The sequence below is a fragment of the Ochotona princeps genome, chromosome 26 (genome assembly GCF_030435755.1).
Source record: "Ochotona princeps isolate mOchPri1 chromosome 26, mOchPri1.hap1, whole genome shotgun sequence".
NCBI lineage: Eukaryota > Metazoa > Chordata > Mammalia > Lagomorpha > Ochotonidae > Ochotona > Ochotona princeps.
This window is the reverse complement of record NC_080857.1, coordinates 24,960,899-24,969,780: the sequence shown is the minus strand read 5'-3', so window position 1 is coordinate 24,969,780 and position 8,882 is coordinate 24,960,899.

The following is an 8,882-nucleotide window of genomic DNA, read 5'->3' as shown; positions in this document are numbered from 1 at the left end:
ACGTTTCTAAACATTTTTTATTTTTTAATGATGTTTACATAATTGATCAGGGTGGGAAGGCTGGAGGATCAGGGGAAAGTGGACAAGACCATCGTTTACGAGTTTTCCTGTTCTTCTTCCCATATCTGGGCGAGGGGGAGATACAATGGGAGAGACTACGCCAAACCTCCCAACCGTCTCAGCACGGGGCGTGAGAAAGGCCACCTGACGTCACCCCAGGCTCCCCATTGTGGGGCACGTTCTGGGGATTCCATTCAAGTGATTTTGATAGTTCTGAGATGCTGTTGATACCACCCACTTCAAGGACGAGAGAAATCCTTCCAAAGTCAATTGGCTGACAGAGTTCTCCTCAGAGCCTCCATTCACCCAGAAATGTGCTGTCAAGCTTCGCTGGGGTAACTGATCAATTTGTTCTGCCCTACTTCTTCTGCAAACTAATGGGTGCTGCCATCTGGCCCAGCCCTGCCCACCACACTCTCAGCCCTCATGTACACCAGGGTGAGCTGCAGCCCAGTCAGAGCAACCCCCAACAACCCCTACTGGACCAGCCCCCAGACTTGGTTCTCATGGTCACCAGTGGGAACTGCAGCCTGTCAGGGAGGTGCCCACAGCCTCCTCGCTGGACCTGCCCCAGCTCTTGCACTCTCTAGGTGTTCCTACAGTCCAGCTTGGCAGGACTTGCCCCCAGTCTCAGCACTTGCCTGCTGATGCTGAAGCACACAGTTTAAACCTGAAGGTCCCTAAGCTTACTTAGGCAAGTGGACCTGAAGGGGACAGAACCCTAGGAGATTTACGGTAGTGCCAGGTAATCAGGTATTCAAGGGGACTGAGACCTAGGGGATTTAAGGTAATACTGGATAAACTGGCAGAGGCCTTCTAGGTGGCCCTGAGTTCAGGTGGTAGGGGTCAGTATCAGGGTCACTCCTTACTGTAACAACACTTGAACCTGGACATTGAGAAAGGATGCCAGCACCCTAAGCAGCAGCTTAATCCACTGTGCTAAAACACCAGCTCTGCAGTATCATTTTCAGCAACAAACTTGTAATAGTGGAAGTAAGTTTGCAGATTGCTCATTGGCTGCTCGAATCCCTTATGAGGAGTAGCTACTTCCTCGTGGATTGCTGAATTTCCACTTTTACTGAAAGGAACAGATTAGTTGTATTTATTTCCTGGCAGATAGCATCCTATAAACAATTATTTGTCATTACTTAAGAGGTCAGAAGTTGGCAAATACTGTGCTTTTCTAAAAACAAACTTAGCAAGCGAATCTCCCTGTGGCCCCAGTGATTTGTGTGATCCATACCAAATAAACTAAAGATTTGTATATTTCACAAACGATCGTAGGTTTGATGTGCGCTTGATTTTCTTACTGCTCATTGCCCAGCGGTGTGGGCATCACCTGGGAACTTGTTAGAAATGCAAAACCTCAGGTTTGGGCCAGAAATGCGGCCTCAGTCTATGTGTTAACAAGCTCCCAGGTGATTCGCACATGTGCAGGTCTGTGCGGTGCCGCCCTCTGAAATCCTGGCTGCTATGGCGGCTTTCCCTGCACTAGCTTGTTAAGGAGCAATGAAGCCAATGAATTTCACACTGGGGGCGCGGCTCTACAGCCTGATTTCAAAATTCCTTTTTTTCTTATCCAACCGCCAGCTCCGCTGGTGGGAACACTCAGTGTTCAAAACCATTTTCTGTGGAGCACATGCCTTCTTTAGTTTCTCTTTCCTTTAGTGACTCACAAAGTCACTTCCTGCTATAGCTCATTATTGAAATACAACCTGATCACATTGTTATCTTAAATGACATCTGTACTTTTTGCCCCCAAAGACTAATAAGCCTCCCAACTCTATGCAATTTTTTATTCATTTCTTTTTACCATCAATAGTGTTTCCTATGCCTCTTTTAATCTTACTTGCTGACAGGGATATCTGTTTTAGCCCATAGTCATATTTTCCTCCTCTTCTGATTTCAACTACTTTTCTTTCTTCTTTTTTTTTTATCATAGAGGGAAGAATATAGAAGAAATATGTCTAGGCTTTTATATATGAATTGAGTATGTATTTATTTAAAGATAGAATGACAGAAAAGGAGGGGGAGAGATTTTCCATCCACTGCTTCACATTCTAAACGCTACCACTGCTGGGGTCTTCATCCCGATCTTGCATGTGGGTGGCGAGGGCCCCGCTGCTTGGGCCCCCTCCCACTGCCTTCCCAGATGGATCAACAGAGAGCTGGATTGGAGGTGAAGCAGCCAGGACTCAAACCAATGTTCTGATAAGGGATGCCAGCATGGCAAGTAGAGGCTTAACCTACTGTGCCACAACAGGGACACTGAAGTAAGACATCTTTCAAGATGGCTATTTATTGTTTTGTAGTGCTATATAACACAACTGTAGGTGGGGTATCGTATGACCTAGTGTCCCGCTGAAGCACCTGTATGCGCCTGGGTCTGAGTGCCTGAGGCTCACCTACCCTGCTGCTCCTGCTGACTCTGGTCACATCAGACTTAACTCAGGCACGACACACATGTGAGGAAAATGAATAATGATAGTAGATGCAAAAGTGCTTAAAATTATCTGTCTCATTTGCAAATGTTTCCCTTTGGCTTCTCAGCTGAAGTGACATGGTTTCCTCATGTCACCTTGCAGGGTGACGAGCCTTGAGCTCTTCTTGTAGTAAGCTGACGATCAGCCTGGCCACTCGCATGTCATCTTGTCTCCGCAAATCTTTTTTTTAAAAAGATTTATTTATTCTTATTGGAGAGGCAGATATACAGAGAGGAGGAGAGACAGAGAGGAAGGTCTTCCGTCTGATGATTCACTTCCCCAAGCAGCTGCAACAGCTGGAGCTGAGCCAATCTGAAGCCAAGAGATTCTTCCACATCTCCCACGCTGATGCAGGGTCCCAAGGCTTTGGGCCATCCTTGACTGCTTTCCCAGGCCACAAGCAAGGAGCTGGATGGGAAGTGGAGCAGCTGGGATTAGAACCGGTGCCCATATGGATCCTGGCACGTTCAAGGCGAGGACTTTAGCCGCTAGGCTGTCATGCTGGGCCCATTGTCCCGCAAATCTTTTCAATTATTATTTCTATGTAAGAAACTTTACCAAACATTGTTGGACAGACAGTGAGAGAGGGCTCCCATCTACTCACAGATGCCCATGTCAGCCAGGTCTGGGCTGAAATCAGAAGCAGGGACTCATTCCAGGTCTCCCATGAGGGCAGCAGGAACTCTATTGCCTCCCCACGGTCTGCTTTAGCAGGAAGTTGGAGTCAGGCATCAGAGCCAGGAATCAAAGCCCTTCACTCCAGTACAGTACACAGAGATCTCAACTAGTGCCTGCCTACTCGCTTGCCCCAGAAAACTTTGAAAGCCATATGGATTAGCCTGTTTCCTGGTGCTATAATGGGATACTCGAGGCTGGGCAATTGGTAAAGATATTTATTTAACTCACAGTTTTGGAGGCTGAAAATCCAAACAGCATGGCTTGCCTCTCGTGAGGGGTTCCCAGCTGCATTGCTGATTGTCCGATGATGTGGTAGTGGGAGCGCATGGCCAGACAGGAAGCCAGGCGTGACTCATGGATTTGCTGAGGGGAGGGTCACGTGAGAACTTCATCATTTTCTCCTAAGGGCAGTACCCCCAGGGACCCACCACCTCCCAACACTGCCCATCTGGAGACCCATCAGTTTCAACACATGAGCCTTTGGGTGACATCTACATCCAGATCCAAGCATCGCATTCCGTCTCCTGGCAGCTTGCTTAAAGTCAGACATTCTATTCTAACGCCCCTAAAAGACGTTCTCTGGCTGAAATAAAAGGAAAAGACCTTGATTTATGGGATTCAGAGCCACAGGAATTTGGCTGGGTGTTTAGTGGTGTGCTTTAGTCCCATTCCAGAAGGTGGTCCAAGGAACTTCAAAACATACAGGGAAAAACAGCCTTGAAAGATAAGTTTATTTTGAAACCGAAATATATTTGAAATCCATGTGCCTTTTTTTTTTTTTTAACGATAATACACACTTCCCATGAGCTTTGTGAACACCCCTCCTATTCTCCATGTATAGAACTGTTCTGCCTGAACACAGGGGAAGAGGTAGGAGGCAGGCGATGATGGCTTTGGGGAAGTTTGAAGCAGGTGGGGAGAGCGCCACCTGTCCTCCTCTGGTCCTTCAACTTCCCTTTCCGCTAAGCCCTGGGACACCTGATGTCCCTGACCTGTGCGTTCTTTTAAATGTGATATGGCTGAACCCCACAGCTGTGTTACCTCACAGTGCTTCATCCCCCCACCTCTGCCACACACACTTTAAACTCTTCACAGTCCAATACTCTTCTCTGAAAAACAGGCTTGGCAGAGAATTGTTTTTTCTTTCTCCCGGGAGCAGATCCTACCTGCTCTACTGAGGTAGTGAGGGGCATTTCCCCTTGCTACTGAAGCAATAAAGCTGACTTGGCTGTCGTGAAGTTTTATAAGGTGACACTGACCCCATCGCAAAGTGTTCTCATCTGGACTGCTTTGCTCATTAACCACAGTGCGCGTTAACCTTTCCAGACATAAATAATACAGCAGCACCTTGGTACCAGAGAGGAAGGAATGACCAGGCCTTCAATTTGTCTTTTTTTTTTCTTCCCCTTCGGATACTTGCAAACTGCTTTTCCCCTCTTGTGTTTGACAAAATGTCAAAACCGTATTTCTCTTTATCTGTGTTAAGACATTCTTCATCCTGCCCTGAATTCTTGCTCTCTGCCATTTAACATTGCCATGCGGTGGGGTGGCTTGACACTGGGGGCAGCCATGTGACACACTGTGGTCAGTGGGAGATCAATACGCATGATGCTAGGAGATGCTGTAAACAGGTTTGGGCACTGCCACTTTCTCCCTTGCATCTCCAGCAGTTCCAAAAAAACCTCACAGACAGGCCTGGGCAAGCCTGCTGGTCCCAGGTTGAAGCTGAAAGTCACAGAGAACGAGGGTGACCCACCCAGATCAGCTGCTGGGCAGGCAATCTGTGAAAGCTGTCAGAATCGGGCCCTGGCCAGTCAAGCCAGGAGGCCATGAAGGTTGTTTCTCATGCAAGGACTCTGCCAGTGCCATGCAGTCTGGCACAAAGACCACCAAACATTTGCCCAGCAATTGTCTAATAAATATATGGATTTACTTTCTCTATGTCCTGGCATGACATGCCGTATCTCTCAACCTAACTCATCACCTTGCCCTCCATGGCTTCTTTATAAGTCTGTCCTCAAGCAGGATCCCTTCAAGCAGGCATGATAGCTAGTTCATCACCACAGTCTGTGATCCCACTCCTCCCATCCCTGTAGGTGGAAACTTAGTAGGTATTTAATAAACATGAATTGACTAAGACACTAAAAAAGGCTCCCTGCGTAAGAACACAGGCCCATTATTTGACAACTCTTTCTTGGCTACTGAAGGCCTTTTAGTTCCTCAAAGATTTCCTGTTCTCAGCTATCATCTACAAATGGATTTGTCCTTATTTTACTAGCACTAGCTTTAGGTCCTATAAAAATGTCTTCAATTCCCTTTACTAGCTGTCACAGAGCAATAAACTCCTCAAGTTTCCCCCGGCTCTAACGACTGCCAGATGGGGACACGATACGCTAATGCGTGCTTCAATAAGCTGAAGTTACCGTTAAAACAAACCAAACTATCTCGAGCTCACCTTCCATAATAAAATCGATTCTGAGGAATAAGCTTTTGAAAAAGATCCTCTTTACAGAGAAAAGCATCAACAGGGGAGGACTGCTAGCTTAGAAAATACAGGGCTGTTGGAACATCTAGGTTGTTTGGTTGGACAGGTGGAGGTGATGACGCCTACGGGCATGGTGTTCTCTGAGCCTTTTCTTTTGTCCCCACTAAGGGACTCTCAGCTCTCAAAGATTCTGAGGACACAGGACTCCAGCTTTGGCTCTGAGCGTCTTTGGGAATGACTCAGCTGTGACATGGAGGGAGGTATGTGTTTTGGAGGGAGGTATTACACACAGCGTTACAGCCTAAAATGTCTCATTGCTTTGTGCCAAGGTAACTCCAAACTGATTAATCAGGGTCTCACAGTGCAACACCTGAAAGCTTAGTTATGGTTGTGTGAAACCCACCACCATTACCACAGTGATTGTCGCAATCTACAAGTACATACACATGCACACAGCCAAGCTTTATCTTCCAAGGCTTCTGCTTACGATCGTTTAGGTGTACAAACTGACCTAGACTGAGCATTTTCTCACATCCCCTTTTGGGATCAGGCAGAATCTCAGATAAGTAAGTCAAAGCTAGAATTTGGTCGCAGAATGGGAAAGAAAGCTCTGACCTTTAATGCTTGTTTGTAGACTTGCATGTGGACACTGAGTAGTGCGGTGGCTACCTTGAGCCCCATCGCTGTTTCCAACTTTTTAAAGATTTATTTTATTTTTATTACAAAGTCAGATATACAGAGAGGAGGAGATACAGAGAGGAAGATCTTCTGTCCAATGATTCACTCGCCAAATCACCACAAGGGCGAGTGCTGTGCCAATCTGAAGCAAGGAACCAGGAACTTCTTCCGGGTCTCCCACATGGGTGCAGGGTCCCAAGGCTTTGGGCCATCCTCTCCTGCTTTCGCAGGCCACAAGCAGGGAGCTGGATTAGAACCGGCGCCCATATGGGATCCTGGCGCATTCAAGGCGAGGACATTAGCCTCTAGGCCACCACGCCAGGCCCTGTTTCCACTGTTTTTAGGAACTGTTTTTGTTCCCTAGAAGGCTGAACAAACAACCCAGACAGGGAATACAGAGAGGTAGAGGAAGATGGCAACAGAGACTGCTGAAAGGGCCTGGGGTGAGTGCAACACCCCCACAGGTGAGAAACTTAGCTTAGACAACCCATATGGGTTCCAACCAGGGGCTGTGAATGCCCCGTGGCTTTTATAGGCTCCTGTTGTGTCTTGTCTTTCTTTTTTGTTTTTTTAAGATTTATTTTTATTGGAAAGTCAAATATACAGAAAGGAAGAGAGACAGGAAGAGCTTCCGTGCACTGATTCACTCCCTGAGTGGCTACAACGCCAGGGCTGGTCCAAAGCCAGGAGCCAGGAGCTTCTTCTGGGTTTGTCAACAGATGCAGGGTTCCAAGATCTTGGGCCATCCTCAACTGCTTTCCCAGGCCACAGGCAGGGAACTGGGTGGGAAGTGGGGCCACTGGGATTACAACCCGCACCCGTTTGGGATCCCAGTGCATACAAGGAGAGGACTTTAGCCACTAGGCTATGGTGCTGAGCCCTCTGTTGTGACTTTGCAATGCTAGTTCCATTTAGTTCGAAAAAAGAAAACAGAGAACTAAATGATCGCAGGATCAATAGGGTGAATAAAAACCCATGGAAAGGCATATCGTACTGTGTAGAGAAATGATGAAATGAGACAGCCAAGGGCTGCAACAGAGAAACAGAGGTGGGTTTTGGAGAACGGTTCTATTGGCCAAGGTCTCCTCCCCTTTGATTCACCAAGTGCAAAACCCAGCCACCCACCCCCACCCTGGAGTACAAGATCTGTTTTCACAGCCCAGCCTGACTTTGGATCTGTAGTCTGAAGAAATAGAGTTCAACATATAAGATATTCTCTGGATATGTTTATTCTGGTCATAAAAATGGAAACATCGTGGACTTCTAAGGATTTAAAAGCTGTGGAGCCTCTAAACTCCCGTAATCCTTTCCTCCTATCAGTTAAAAAATGTGTGTTTACTTATCAATACATTACAAACATGCACTATTGCACATCTTACAGAACATAAATAAAAAACAGAAGCTGATCAATGAAAGAGATGGAATGTACAGAGATTCTAATGCATGTCTTTTTTCCAGACAATAGGACACTGTGTGGAGGCCTCCAGCTGTGGCAAGGGTGACTCTCAGCCAAGGCAAGGGACTCCTTGAGCTAATCACACACAGACCTCTGGAGAAGAAAAAGAAGATCAAGAGAATGAGACGTTGGCACATTTTTTTTTTTTCCCAGAGAGGGGATTTATAAATATGGATGGGGACATGTCTGGAGACACAGTGGATGAGAAAGTGGAAAACCCTTTCACTCCAAAACAAAATGAAAAAAACACAATGTTGAATAAAAATTTTATAAAAATCTAACATCTTCAAGGCAGTAGAATGTGATGATAAAATGGATATGGAAGACAGCAAATGTCTTCAAAAGGTTTCTTGGCCTCCATCATCTATTCTCCAGCGTTGGCTTTGCATGGCCATATGGTCTTAGGGAAACCTGCCAGCAGGCCCCCAGGTCACCAAGGGGTGAGGCAACAGTGTTCTTTGGCTACAAGAACTACTGGAGACAAACTGGTGAGAGATGTCCTGTTTATTGTACACAAATTGGAGGGTGACTTCTGACAGTCCTTCCACCCATCCCCTATCCCCACCCCAGTGTAATTGGCTTGACCCTCCAGTCATGTCATAGGTCACATTCCACACACAAAGGGCTGGAGGCTGTGCTTCAGGTCAAGGCAGGTAAGCAGTGAGCCAGGCCCACCAGGTAGCAGGCAGAGACCCAGGGGTGATCGCCCACAATGTAAGAGCAGGTGTCCAGGTGCTGGGTCCTCATGAGGTGGGAGTCAGAATATCAGTGATCCCCTATCTGCTACCTCCTTGCTAAATGATGTGCTCCACAAAAGGTACAAACAGGAAAACCCCATCTCTCTTCAGCCTTTGGGAAATGAAAGATCTCACCCAAATATTTGTAACCATATTTATACTACAAAGAAATACCAAAACAAGAAATCCCACTGATATTGATGAATGAGTTATTCATTCAAGGCAGCCATTGTTGTAAAGCATTTTTGACTCAATGCTAAAAGGAAGGCATATTCACAACCTCAGCCTGCTGTGTCCTAGAATTG